This window comes from Pristis pectinata, chromosome 24, assembly GCF_009764475.1.
Source record: "Pristis pectinata isolate sPriPec2 chromosome 24, sPriPec2.1.pri, whole genome shotgun sequence".
Taxonomy (NCBI): domain Eukaryota; kingdom Metazoa; phylum Chordata; class Chondrichthyes; order Rhinopristiformes; family Pristidae; genus Pristis; species Pristis pectinata.
In genome coordinates, this window is record NC_067428.1 from 21,907,289 (window position 1) to 21,923,039 (window position 15,751).

Consider the following 15,751-nt stretch of genomic DNA (forward strand, 5'->3'; position numbering starts at 1 on the left):
AATGATTCAACTGAAATGCCATATGGAGGAATCAGATACTCATTTCCACCACTCTCAGGAGTTATCATCCAAATTGGGTAGCTGTTATATAACCAAGAATGTTCAAAATTGTTGTTTAATTTATCCTAGCCATGGCAATTTAAGAAGGCATCTACATTCAGTTCTGGTATTGAAGCACAAGCTTTCTTATATTGGCCAGTGGTTCACATTATTGTCCACAACAGACAAGATAGCAGGACATGTATGAGATTTGTAACTTTTGATGTGATTTGAAAATTTCTTTCTCTCCAGTTTGTACTCCCCTTTCCTTCCTGTAGCTGTCAATTCTCTCCCCGCCTAAGATTCCACAAATTATTCACAGATGTGACTTGAATCGAGCTGTCCACACAAGATTGTACAGCCAAGCCTGATTCTTCTTCTTCACTTATCTTGCTTCCTTTCATTCCCTTTATAGACATGAGGTTTCATTTTCTTAACTTAGAGCCACTGGAGCTGATTAGAGTATTCCATTCACTGGGATCATGTACCTCAGCTCTACATAGCTCAGAGACAGAGAAGTCAGATGTTGGAAGATGTGGAAATGGGGGAAAAGATCTCCTCACTCTTCCCCACATTCCAAGGTTGGGGCACTAATTTGGAACCCACACCAATTATGGTTAATTGGGTAACTGCCTCAAAAAGTAGCATAAGATGCTTGATTAAAAGATATAAGGAACATGAGATGAAGAAACTCAAAGTAACAAGATTGGCCCTTTGCTTTTGAAAAGCCAACTTCTGCCCTGCAATCATCAATTGATCCATTTACAGTAGATTTCATAACAGAGGTTGTGACCTTGCCAAATCCAATTGCCTACGTTCTCTGTAACAATGACAGAGACCAAAGATTCACAGCCATCTCTCGCTTGAAGTCCTTTTCACCTTGAATTGGACGTGCTCCCAACTGGACCAGAAATGTTGACAGAAGTAACAGAGCCACTACACAGTTGAGCCCCAGTCCAGTTTCCACCTTCTCCCCACTGCAGCCGAAAAGCCCATAGGGAGCCACCGATGGTACATCTGAACCACTAGGAGGCTAATAACTTGTATCTGGATGACTGCCCTAAACCAAGAGACAAAGAAACTCTAATATGGGGAGGTATAAGGTCAAGAGGAATCAAAAGGTGGATTATTATCTAAATGGAGAGAGATTGCAAATGAATGAAGTTCTGAGGGATCTAGGTGTTCTAGTGCATGAATCACAAAAAGTTAGCAGTCAGCTCCAACAAGTAGTTAAGAAGGCAAACAGCATTTTGCCTTTCTTGTGAAGAGGTTGGAGTGTAAGAATAAGGAGGCTTTGTTACAGTTGTACAGGGTGTTGGTGAGGCCACACCTGGAATACTGAGCACAGTTTGGTTCCCTTACCTAAAAAAGGATATATTGGCATTGGAGGCAGTCCAAATGAGATTCACCAGACTAATTCCTCAGATGAGAGGGTCGCCTTATCAAGAGAGGCTGGACAGTTTAGGTCTGTAATCCTTGGAGTTTAGAAAAACGAGGAGTGAACTTCTTCGAACATTTATGATCCTAAGGGGGCTTGACAGGATAGATGTTGAGATGTTTTCACTAGTGGGAGAGTCACAAACAAGGGGGCAGAGCTACAAAATAATAGGGCGATCATTTAAAACTGAGATGCATAGAGATTTCTTCTCTCAGATGGTAAGGAATCTCTGGAATTCCCTGACCCCGAGGGTGTGGAGGCCAGATCATTAGATATACTAAAGGTGGACATAGATAAATATTTGAAAGATCGAGGATTTGATATCTATGAGGAACTGGCACAGAAGAGAAGTTGAAGCCAGCAGAGAACATCCATTATCATATTAAATGGCAGGACGGGCTTGTTCTATGCTCTATTTTCCTGTCTTCTTGTGTTCTTGAGAATCCATGAACAGTTAGATAAAATTCAGGTTGACAGCAACTGTATTTGGATCTTTAGGTGTCTTGTAATGTGCACTTCTAGAAGACCACGATCTGATTTATATTAACGTGCTGCTGCTGAGGTGGAAACTTTTGCTAATACAAATGCCACATAATTGAATCATTCATTTCACATCTTCTGCCTATTGAGAGTAAGCACACTGGCTGAACAATTCCATTAACTTGCCATGACATTAAGTGGTTTCTGAAGCTAAAAAAGAATTGGTTTTTGTTAAGTCTATAGTGTGTATGAAAGGGAGATGGGAGACAATCCACCTCCGTACATTGAGAACTTCTTGCTGGCTCAATCTTCAAGTGATACTAAATAAGGAAGTGAGCAGATTTTGTCAAACCTTTGTATTCACCGCCTGACTCAGGTAAATTATGGGTTATTATTTTGCCCTCCAACCTTTAACAGAGTCGTTTTCAACTTAGAGACCCCTTCTTTGTATATTGTTATTCTGTCCATGGGATCCCTCCAAATATTGTGACATTCCCAAAAGGAAACCATCTCAGGAGCAGCACTTCCAAATATCACCACACTCCCAGGGATACTCCCTCAAACTAACACCCACCCAGCAACACAACTTCTTAATATCATGACACTCATGTGCACTCACTGAAGCAAGCAGCGAGGGTCAAAGTTTTGTATCATCAGAACAATAACCTCTCCAAAAAATACCCATCATGTTCGAAAATTGCTTTGAACTCTAAGCCTCAAGTCATGTTAGGGAAATATATTGTCGATCTTTCATCATCGCCAAGCTTGAAGGGTCCCTTCTATCAACACTGTACCACCTTCTCAAGGGGCAATTGGTGATGGGCACCAAAGGGATACAGTACAGTAGTGATCAAGGTGTTGGATTAAAATCTGGAGGCTTGGGTTATCTCTCCAGAGATGCAAGTTTAAATCTCGGCATACTACAAGTAATAATATAAAATCCAAATTGAAAATCAAGTACGAATAGAGAAGACCCTGTGGTTAGAAGATACAGGTGCCTGAGGGCATGAACCGCCAGACTTAAGGAAAGCTTCTACCCCACAGTGATAAGACTATTGAACAGTTCCCTTATACAATGAGATGGACTATGACCTATGATCTCATGACCTCACGATCTACCTTGTTGTGACCTTGCACCTTATTGCACTGCACTTTCTCTGTAGCTGTGACACTTTACTCTGTACTGTTATTGTTTTTTTTACCTGTACTACATCAATGCACTCTGTACTAACTTGATGCAACTGCACTATGTAATGAATTGACCTGTAAGATTGGTTTGTAAGACAAGTTTTTCACTGTACCTCAGTACAAGTGACAATAATAAACCAATACCAATACCAATACCAAACATATCAGTTCACTAAGAGACATTAAGGAAGGGTATCTGCTCTGGTCTATCTGTGATTCTGGATCCATCTACTGATGTGACTTATGCTTAACTGCAATTAGACAGTAAATGAAAGCTTAGCTGGTATTGTCCATATCCCATAAATAAGTAAGGCCAAACCTGCCTTTGCTTCAATAAAGTATTGATTGTTTTGCTGAATGTCAATTACCTAAATAAGCCTTCTGCTCCCAGGTTGCAAGATTTACTGTCATTCCATTACACCATCTAGGGCATTGCTTAGCTCACATCTGTGGGAATTTCTGTTTTTGATTGCAAGACAGTAAAGATTAATTTATCAACTCAGTCTCTGGAATGTCTAACTGTTGCCATGGATCCCCCTATTCTTTCCACTCCACAAAACCAAATGTTTTGTTATTCAAAGATTCACTGCTCTGTTCACAAGTTTTTTTTATTACCAGGAGATTAATTCTCTGTGAGGCTTGGGAACTAAACATTTAAGACTGGTCTGTGTTGGCTTGTTTTCCACAATACTGCACTCAACTTTAGATTGGGTCACTGATTGGGTGGTTAATGTGGGGAGAAAAGACAGCTTCTTGGAATCTGCCTTGCTGGACTGGTAAGATTACAGAAGATTGGAATTGTGTGAATAAAATGAATCAGTTCTATTTTGGTAAGTAGTTAAGAAAGGCAAGAAGATTCTTTTGAGAGCTGTGAATCATCCTTGTATTCTTCTTCTTCTTCTGGAACAAGAATGATTTTGCTACCGCTGCAGTTTTGTGCGTTCTGAGGTGGCTGCTGAGACCAGTGAGGGAACCACAGACTCTTCCACAAGTGGGGCAAGATGTGCCTGATGAGGCAGGCAAGTGAGAGGTTTGTGAAGTGCTCCGTTTCTTCCAGTGTTTATGTAGGGTGTCAGTATGGTTTCAAGGCTCCCAATATCATCCTGCTCCTTCTCCACTTTGAGCAGTCATGGGCCAGAGATCGCCAGTGGTAGGTGGTGGTGTACACTTTGTCAAGGACATTTGAGGAACATGCGAACATGGTCCATCCAATCTAACCATCTGAGTGCAACTGGGACCTCAATGCTGGTGATGTTGGTGGGGTCCCTGACAGCTTCATCACTGATCTACTTGTAGCAATGTTTCTGTTGGCACTGATGTTTTGAAGTCACATAGATGGAGATAGTAGAGCAGATTATGTGATGGCCAGTCCTACAGTCATCAGTGCCTGTCATGGTGCAGCTGATGTGGACGTCACTCTGTCCCTTGCTCAGGCAATGGTATAATCTAAAAGGTACCATTCTTTGGACTGGGGATTGCCATGATATCTTGAGCTCGTCCCTCCAAGTGTAACATATTGTTCATTCCAACCAGACCATGCTCCAAGTATTTTGTCAAGAGGACAACCTGGTTGGAGCTGGCCTTCCCTACACTTTACTCCTTCCTTGTCAATCATGCCCCACAAGCGGGTTGTGATTCCTCCCACCTGACACTGAGGTTCCCAGGAGGATTAGTTTGTCTCATTTTGGGATATTAACCAGGAGCTTTTCAAGATTAGAATAAGAGGCCCCAGGACTGGCATGTATGGTAACCATAGTGTGTTAACTCTGTGCTGGAGTGAACCAACAGGTCATAAGCTGTTCATTAATTCAACAGGAAGAGTTGCTGAAATGCCCGACTAGGTCATTCTTGATTATGAAAAAGAACATTCTTCCTCTGGTTTGCCCCTTTGGAAGAAGATGCAAGGTGATGCATTTTGGGAAGTAGGACATATAACTTGTAGGATACTAAGGAATGTTGATGAACAGAAGGACCTAGGGGTCCCAGTTTCCTAGATTCCAAATAATGGCACATAAGTTGATAGGGTGGTGAAGAAAACATATGACATATTTGCCTTCATAAGACAGGGCATTGAATATAAGAGTTGGGACATTATGTTGCAACTTTATAAGGCACTGGAGTATTGCATGCATTTTGGTCACCACACTAAAGGAAGGATGTGATTGCACTGGAGAGAGTGCAGAGGAGATGTTGCCCGGACTGGAGGACCTTAGCTATGGGGAGAGATTCAATAGGATAGGCTGGGCTTGTTTTCCCTGGAGAAAAGTGATTTGATAGGAGTATATAAGGTTTTGAGAGGCATAGGTCGGGTAGAGTCAAAACCCTTTCCCCATGGTAGGGGTATCAAAAACAAGAAGGCAAAGGTTTAAGGTGAGAGGAACGAGTTTTAAAGGGGATCTGAGGGTAAGTTTTTAACACAGAGAGTGCTTGATATCTGGAATGCACTGGCAGAGGAGGTGGAGGAATTAGACACAATTACTATGTTTAAGAGACATTTAGACAGGCACTTAAAATGGCAAGGCGTAGAAGGATGCAGTCCTAATGTAGGGAAATGGACTTAGTGTAGATGAGCATAAAGGTTGGCATAGACATGATGGGCTGAGGGGCCCATTTCTGTGTTGTACAACTCTCTGCTCTGTCAAGTCCTAGAAGAACTTTGTACATTTCAATGAAATCATCTCTCATTAGAAGAATGAGAGTATAGAGAGTATATCTCTTGAGAGTATAGCCTCAGTCTGCTTAATCTCTCCTCATAGGTTTATCCCCCCATCTCAGGAATCAATTTGATGAGATATTGCTGCACTCCCACTGTTGCAAATCCATCCTTCCTTAGCTATGGAGATCTGATATGTGACAAAGTTTTCCAGAAGCAGTCTCACTAGGGCCCTGCATAATTGCAGTTAAATGTCTTTCCCCTTACATCAAATCCTCTTGCAATAAAGGCCAACATGTTATTTGTCTTCCAAATTGCTTGCTGAACCTGTGAGTTAACTTTCAGTGATTTATGTGCAAGGACACCCTCTGAACACGAGCACTTTTCAATCCCTTCACCATTTACCAGAAACACTGCTTTTTCTGCACCTTCTGCCAAATGTCAGCATTATATTCCTTCTGCTATGTTTTCACCCATCCATTTATCCTGTCCATCTCCTTTTAAAGCCACTCTGCATCCTCTCCACAATTCATACTGCCACCCACCATTGTTTCGCCAATCAAATCTCACCATGGCAGCCGGGGAACTTCATTAACTAAATTTGAAATTAAAAACAAGTTACCAATAATGATATTCAAGGAAATATCAGTTTATCATGAATGCCCTTCTGGTTCATTAACATCCTTTAAGGAAAGGAAGTCTGGTCTCCTTAATGGGTTATTTGTGACTGGTTCACAGTAATGAGGTTGATACTTAACTGCCCTCTGGAATGACCTTGCGAACATTCACTTCAAGGGCATTTATGGATGGATAATTGATGCTAATGATACTCATGTCCTGTGAACATTTTTAAAAAAACAGAAATGTTTAAGTTAACTCAGCCACAGAGCCTAATAAAATGGATCCTGGCAACGTTATTACCAGGAATGTTGACCTTTCCCTGACAATCTGATATAAGAGGGGTTGCAGAAGAGCGGCTGTGAAATTTGTCAATTATTTTCCATGCTAATCTTTTCTACATCCATGATTTTGTGATACTTCACCATTAACTTGCATTTACAAACTATAAAATATTTAACATCAATGCAATATCATTAAGATATGATTTTAATGATACAATGCAGCTAATATCACTGACTTTCGTTATTAATGTATGCCTACCTGCCTTCAGGGTGCCAATGTGCTCACATCAGCCTTGCTTGATTTTCCCCTTACTGTGCATTCAATAACCTTTCTCCAACCTTGTAACACCCCTGTGAATAAAACACATATGAAGCTAGCACAATCCAGCAAGCACCTGCCGAAAGAATAATTGAAGAAATTACTCATGTAGCCAACAAAATTGAAATCAGAATTTCAATTCACACCAGCCTTTCTCAGCACTGAGTTCTTGTGCTTAAATCAGCACAATGTAAGGACTAAGCTGCTTCTTGTCCTTTTCCAGTGCGTAAATGTCACAATACTAGAATTAGCACTCTACCAAGTATCAAATTTGAAAGTGTCATCCACTGCGTTCACAAATAGGAATGGTTTTGTTAAAATAAACAAGGAGAAATCATTTCCAGAGGCAGGTGCCTCTGTAGCCGGTAGGTGCAAATTTTAGATAATTGGCAAAAGAACAAAGTACCAGATGAGAACGATATTCTTCAACACAGCAAGTTTTCCTGATCTGGAAAGAAAGACCCTGTCAATAGACAAGACCAGTGATCTGTAGGATACTCTGAAAGTGGCTACAATATAAACCATCTGCAAAATATGTTGCTTCACTTGCATCTCCCAGTCTCACAGCCTCTAGCACAAAGAAGGGCCAGGGCAGCAAGCGCTTGGAAGCACCAGCACTTCCTCCAAGTTCCCCTTCAAGTTTCCCTCCAAGTCATATCATCTTGATTGGAAATATATTGCTGGTCCTTTCATGTTGCTGGGTCTAAATTCTGGAACTCCCTGCCCAAAAACACTAGGACTACCTTCTCCAGAAGACTGCACTGGTTTAAGAAGGTGGCTCACCACCTCCTTCTTAGGGCAATTGGGCATGGGCAATAAATGCTAGTTTGCCAGCATGGTTTGCATCCTGGTAATAAATAAATAATGTTTATTATTAGGGAAAGGAAGTATTTCTCATTTGTTTCGTACAAGTTTGATAAACATTTATAAGCAACTAGTATTCTGAAGATAAGCTTATCCGGTAAAAACTATTAAGCCCTGAATTTCCTTAGGCATTATATCATCGTAACTATGTGAGTAATTTTAACCTGTACCCACCCCATGGAAAACCGAAAGGGCAGCATTGGCCACTTGTTTTATTTCTTGTTGGATTCTCCTTTCCATTGATTGGAATACTGCACCTGGCTCTGGGACATCCATAACTACTTTACAGTGTGATCAATGATGGCATGCTGGCTGATGTGTTAGTGCTCTTCCCTTAATCAATGCCACCAAATGCAGCTCAGTTGGTTGTTCAAATCATCTGCCATTTGTGACCTCTTGCTGTTTTACTGGATAACAATATTGACCAAATCTCAAATGTAATTCATAAGATGTGAAGCAATGGGGAGAACATTGAATGGATGGAAAGCAGACTCTCCCATGGGCTGCTTTGTTATTTTGAACACACATACCTACACAGCTCATTTTTCATTCTCATTATCAAAATTCATCACACCTTCTCTTAATCATTCCGTGTTGCTGTTCTTTAAGCAGGATATCTCCTCACACCTAATCTTGTTACAGTGAGTAACTGTCTTCTTTCACAGAGATCTCACAAGAAAATGGTACAGATTTAGATTCAACACCCTTTCCAATAACTTCTTAACTGCTATATTTTAATTCTTAATTTGGGATGATCCTCAGTTGTGCATCTATGAATCAATCTAGCACTGTCAGCTTGGGTTCAAGTTCTGCTGCAGGGACCCCAGGCTGACACTCCAGTGAAGTAATGATAGTGTGCTTCCAGGGTCTCCCTCCCTCATGATTCTGTCTCCAGAATAAACTGACTTCTTTTGCCTGCTCCACAAACAAAATGCTTGTTGGTCTGTTATTTTTTAGGCAAGTCTTGGTGCACCTGTATAATGTTTTAGTGGATTGGTCTTGGAGTGTACTCTGCAGTCTTAATCTTAGGAAGGATGTGCTTGATTTGGAAGTGATGCAATCTAGTTTCATTTGGTTGGTTTTCAGAATGAGGAGTGATTGATTAGGACTGGTTGACACTCAGTGGAGTTTAGAAGAATTAGGGCTGATTCTCATTTGAACGTATGGGAATTTGAGAAGAATTGACAGGAGGCAATTTCATAGATAGGAAAGGTTTAGAGATATAAGAGCCAAGATAAGATATCTTTATTAGTCACATGTACATCGAAACACACAGTGAAATACATCTTTTGTGTAGAATGTTCTGGGGGCAGCCCACAAGTGTCGCCACGCTTCTGGCGCCACAAGCATGGCCACAACTTCCTAACCCATACGTCTTTGGAATGTGGGAGGAAACCGGAGCACCTGGAGGAAACCCACGCAGACACGGGGAGAACGTACAAACTCCTTACCGACAGTGGCCGGAATTGAACCCAGGTCACTGGTGCTGTAATAGCATTATGCTAACCGCTACCCTACCAGACGCAGACAAATGAGACTAGCTCAGGTAGGCAATGGTTGGCATGGACGAGTTGAGCCGAAGGGCCTGTTTCCGTGCTGTATGACTCTATGGATGCTGAGAGGCTATTTCCTTTAGTTCTCGAATCTTGAACTACATACATTGACTTAAAATAGGAGGCTGGGTGTTTTGGGTCAGGCTGAGGAAAACTTTATTTATTTCGTTGTTAATCTCTGGAATTTTCACCTGAAAGAGATGAGGATGCTCAGTCACTGAACATATTCAAGGTGGAGAGCATTAGACTTCTGGATACCAGTGGAATAAGGGATATGGGCACATATGTTCACATGATGTAGAGGGTCAGCCACTATCTTACTGTATGGGGAGAAGGCTCAGAGGGCTTTGTGACCTACTTCTACTTCTATTTATTATGTTCTCCCAAGGTCCTGAAGAACCTCCCTTGACTGAATTGAATGCTGGAGTGGGCTCAAAGGAAATGAATGGTCTACCCTCTTTCTTATGATCTGGAGCTGCCTGTGACTTTTGCTGCTCTATGTATTAATGTTGCTGTCTTACAGTGTTTTAGCTGCAGCTACATTGAATCAGGACACTTAAAAGCTTGAAAGAAGTAGTTAAATACCACTATATCAGTCATGAACAAATTGGGCTATCACAAAATGAATTGGTAGCAGGTTAAACAAAAACACCATTGACTACAATAGAAAATACATTTGGTGGGTGTAAAATCAGCTGCAGCTTTGCTATAAGGTTTTCTTTTTCACAGTGATGGAATTTAAAATTAACCCTGCTTTATTTTTATCACACTATCTAATTAAATCTGCCTAACCAGTCTATCATTTTATAAGATAGTAATAACTCTTCATTGATAGATTAGATGAATACAAAGGCCACCTTATATATGCGGAGATATGCTCAAAAAGACAGTAGGATTTATTTGGCAGTATATAAATGAATAGTCAGAATACAATGATTTATTTTCATCAGAGCCTTAGATTAGAACACATGAATCCATATTAATTCCTGCTTTATTTCCTTACTCCCTTAATTAATATACAACTGAACATTTTTCTGCCAATGTTCCTATTTATATGTCAGCCATGAGTCAGTGGAGAGCAATCTTAATCTCTGAGTCAGAAAATTGTGGGCACAAGTCTAACATCGAAGATGTAAGCATTAAAATTCAGCATGACTCTTCAGCACTGAGTGTGTGCTGCAATGAGGGAGGTGCCTGTTGTCCGGGCATGGCATTAAACTAAGCTCCTATCTGCTAACCCAGAGACATAATCTAATCTATCACTTTAATAAGGGAATTGTCATAATTTACAGTTACTTTATTAAGGGATACTCATAATCTAGACAGTCACATAATTGAGGGAGAGGTCATAATCTAGTCCTTGTCTTCTTTGTAAACTAGGTTGCTACTTCCAATGCTGTTTTCTGTTGAAAATGTCTGCCTTAAAAGCTTCAACCCATCATTCAAGTGAATTGATGTTACTGGAATGAGTTTTGAAGTTAAAGTGATTAACCTTGAGTAAAGTCTTTGGGGAGATGCATTACCAATGTATGTGACTCCTTGGCACATTGTCTGCATCTGAAAAAATTCTCCCCACCCCTTTCATTGGATGGATCTTGCATATGTTCCTTGCTCAATGTGATTTTGATGGGCATTTCTATATTGGATTGGATTAATTTATTACTGTCACATGTACCGAGATTGTTTTTGTTTTGTGTGCCACCCAGACAGATCATGCCATACATAATTACATTGAGGTAGTGAAAAAGAAAACCAGAATGCAGAATATGGCATCGCAGTTACAAAGAAAGTGCAGAGCAAGTAGGCAAATAAGGAACAAGAGCCACAATGAGGTAGATTAGGGGATCAAGAGTTTAAGAATTCATCTTTTAGCGTATGAGAGGTCTATTCAAGAGTCTGATAACAGCGGGCAGAAGCTGTCCTTGAGTCTGGTGGTACCTGCTCTCAAGCTTTCTTATCTTCTGCCTGATGGGAGAGAGGAGAAGAGCATCTTATACAGTTTCTAGCTTTGGAGTCTTTTAGCATTAAATTTCCTTTAATAACAAGGTGACAAACAGTGTCTTCCTTAAAAGAGTACTCTCGGTGTGGGTGATGCTGCCTCAGGAGACAGAACTTAATGTTGAGTCTTACTCTTTGCATTAAGCCCAGGTTCGCAATGCGTCTAAAGTGGACACAAGTGCTGTTTCAGTAAGCAGAACCTTTTCACCTTCTATGCATGTTATTGATTTCAATCATCAACAAAATTATGCTCTCAGTCCAAAATAAACTTTCCATAAGTGAAATTCCAGATACAAAAACTTGATATAGTCACAGAATGTAAAATATCCCACTGCTAAAGTTAATTATCTTCAAAGAAAATGAATTAATTACAGTAATTCGGATGATGATGCTGAATGCCTTTGAATTGTGGCCTCTAGGCTAAAGGCCAATTAACTAATTTACCCATAATTGGTCTCGGCTAGTAAAAAATTTACGTAAAGTACCACAAATCATAGCACGGTAGTGTAGCGGTTAGCATAACACTATTACAGCACCAGCGACCCGAGTTCAATTCCAGCCGCTGTCTGTAAGAAGTTTGTACGTTCCCTGTGTCTTGTACGTTCTCCTCCGGGTGCTCCGGTTTCCTCCCACATTCCAAAGACGTACAGATTAGGAAGTTGTGGGCATGCTATGTTGGCGCCGGAAGCTCGGCGACACTTGCGGGTTGTCCCCAGAACACTCCACGCAAAAAGATGTATTTCACTGTGTGTTTCGATGTACTTGTGACAAATAAAAATATCTTATCAAATCATGATTTCTGATTATAGTGGACCAAAGAAGGTCTTTTAGCCATTGTGCCCATGACAACTCTTGGAAACACATTTCAATTAGTCATTGCCATAGTCTTTATCCATTGCCCTGACAAATTTCTCCATTTCTGGTAGTTATCCAAGTCTCTTTGGATGTTGAATCTACCCTTTCAAACAGGAGGATCCTGGGGTCAGTGTGGAGATAGAGCTTGAAGCAACAATTATACCAAACTGTGAATTTCTACACTACAAGATATTTTAACATAGTGAAGTCTTAACTTACACCACCAAATGACCATGCCTCCAGAAATCTGCTGGAGTTCAGTAAATTTGTCTTTAGAATTATACTCTGGAAATTCTGACATGATGTGTGGTATAGTTTGAACTTTGTTACATGCACAAAGTGTAGATTCTTTAGCCTTCTATTTCTGCATGATTGTTGGACCCTGTTCAGATTCAGTCAAGGAATGTCCATGCCTTCTGGGCCTCTTGAGTTTATGGTCCTTTCCCAAAAATATGAAACAGAGAAGCCATGGGCAGGAACAATATGTGTATAGAGTCAATTCGTAGGGATTTGTTAAGGATCCGGCCGAGGTATGAAACCACTTTGTGCCTGATGTGTGGTGTGCAATAATCAAAAGAAATGATAGCTGAGGCAATGTTCTTTAAGCATCTCAGTTGACCAACACTGCAAACCAAGAAACATGATAGGTTCTGCCAGAACATTCAGGATATTGTGTAATTAACAGCAGCTTCCATAACCATAGAAAGTAAAAGTGAAATTGCAGCTAATCATATTGCTCAGAGACTAATGGGAAAGCATTAAAGGGAAAAAGTATAGTGCAGGGAAAAGATCCCACTCTAGATATTAGAGCATAAAATCAATAATTTTTTTATATATCAAGGCAATTAGGGAATATGGGACTACTGCAGGAAACTGGCATTAAGGTGAAAGATCAGCCCTGATCTTATTGAATGGCTGAGCAGACACCAGAGGCCGAATGGTCTACTTGTATTTCTAGTTTTTATGCTCTTAAATCTAAGCTGACACTCCAACACAACACTGAGGGTGTGCTGTACATTTGTGAATCTTGGGAATTCTCTGCCCTTGTGGGTTGTGAATATTCAGAAATACAATGGAGTTCAGTGAGTTCACCTTTCAGTACATATAAAGGAGAAATGTATAAATTCTTGGACACGAAGAGAACCAAAGGATGTGGGAAGGGGAGCTGATCTATCCGTCCATAAGTAGTAGGAGCAGAAGCTGGCTGTAGGCCCCTTGAGTCTGTTCTACTAATCAATCTGATCAAAGCCAACCTGCTCTTAGTCTCAAGTGCACAGTGCTATTGGTTTCCCACAACTCACGATTCTCTGATTGTCTAAAGGTCTGTCTATCCCTGCCTTGATATATTCAGTGACTCAGTGTCCATAGCTCTCTGGGGTAGAGAGTACCAAAGATTCATGATCCTCAGAAATCATGAATCTCAGAAAGAAGAAATTCCTGCTCACCCCCCAACTTAAATAGACGACCCTCTCATTCTGAAAATGTGCCCCCTATTTCTAGATTCCATTAGAGGAGGAACATTCTCTTAACGTTATCTCAGTTCTGCCAAGAGCTTATTGAACAGCCGAACAAGCTGCTCCTTTAATGCTGCTCCGAATCTTATGTGGAAGCATTGAAAGTAGGATCAGGAGTGGGCCATTTGGCCCTTCTAGTCTGTTCTACCATTCAATACAATCATGGCTAATCCTATACATCAGTGCCATCTTCTCCTGCTGGTTCTTCCCATCCCCATTGATGCATTTTTTGTCTACCCCCCATGTTAAATTTATTCAGCAACTTTGTCTACCACTTTCCAGTGATAGAGGTTGACCAGTCTCTAAGTGAAGAATTTTCTTCACATCTCAGTCCTAAATGTCTTACCTTGGATACTGAGGCTGTGACCTCTTGTTCTAGACAGCCCACAGGGGAAAACATTATCCCCACATCCAGTCTGTCTCAGCCTGTCAGGATTTGCATGTTTCAATGAGATTCTCTCTCATCCTTAGTTATTACAACATATAAAGAAGCCGTTTAGCCCATTGGGTCTATACCAGCTCCAACCAGCTACCCCATCAACCCTATTCCACTTCGGCTTATTTCCCTGTAGCCCTGGAATTGTTCCAATTTCTAGTGAATACAGGCCTAGCTGACACAATCTCCTCACACGACAGCCCTGCCCTCCGTTAATCAGTCCGATCGACCTTTGCGGCACTCCCTCTCTAGCAAGAATATCCTTTTTTTTAGGTAGGATGGCCAAAAGTAACACATTGCTCAAGGTGTGGTCTCACCAAGGCCTTGTATAATTGTAGCAAAACATCCTAGTTCCCGTACTCAAAACTTCTTGCAACCAAGGCCAACATGGCATTTGCTCCACCTGTATGTTTGCCTTCAATAACTGGTGTACAAGGATACCCTGGTCCATTTGTACATCAACATTTCCAAGTCTCTTCCCATTTAAATAATATTCTGCCTTTCCATATTTAATGTATCCAGATATTACATTTACCATGTACTTTTCCACTCCTTAACTTGTCTAAATCATCTTGAACTTGCCTTTTCATGCTCTTATAAGAAAATAGGGCTTTGATCTACCAGAGTGCATTATTTTGCTTAATGTTGTACCACACTTATCACAGTCAGCAAGCAGCAAAAGCTCAAGCTGGAGGATAGTGACCATTTACAGACAGCTTTTATTGCAATGACTTTTACCCCAGAACCTTAAGAGCAGCCACATATTGCAAACTTCCATTTGAAAGTGAATGCAGAGTATAATTAGACCACTTTGAAAGGCTGTTGGGACTCAGCAGTCCATTAACTAGCGCCACAGGGATTCTCGCACTAAAGTAAACCAGTTGTAAATGTTGATGTCCATAGAATACAGCAGCTATAAAAATTGCCTGCCATTGCAGATCAGATAAGAATTGAAAAATCCCCGCAAAATCAGAAAAAGAAATCTAAGCCTGTCTTTGTTCAAGAGATGCAGCAGAAACATCAGAGATTCATGTCACCCTCCACCCTCGAACCAATGTTAAAATCCATCACCAAATGATAGGACAGAGAGAGGCACCAGTCAAATGGTATTGGATCGGCTGCCTGCTATAACTGAATTAAATGTCAAATTCTCTCTGTGAGGGCTGGCTGAGCTAAAATGGTATTCTTACGCTATAAATCTCTAAGATTTTGCTTCTTGTAAGGATCATATGTGTTTGATAATCTCAACACAGTAATGTACAGAAAACAGATGGTGGGAATAAACAGGCCAATCTTGGGATGTGAGGCTGTGACCTGTAGAATGATGTAAGGATCAGTGCTGGGATCCTGGCTATTCACAGTTTATATCAACAATTTGGATGAGGGTATCAAGTGTAATATATCCAAGTTTGCTGAATATACTAAGCCATGTATAGGTGTAAGTTGTGGGGAAGATGTAGAGAGGCTTCAAGAGATATAGTCAGGCTAAATGAATGAGTTAGGACAAAGCAG

At 40.7% G+C, this 15,751-nt stretch overlaps 1 protein-coding gene across 1 annotated transcript in view; it reads left to right on the forward strand.

The window, feature by feature from the left end:
• Positions 1–15,751, forward strand: part of apc2 (APC regulator of WNT signaling pathway 2) — a 163,398-nt gene that overhangs the window by 63,278 nt on the left and 84,369 nt on the right. The window lies entirely within an intron of this gene.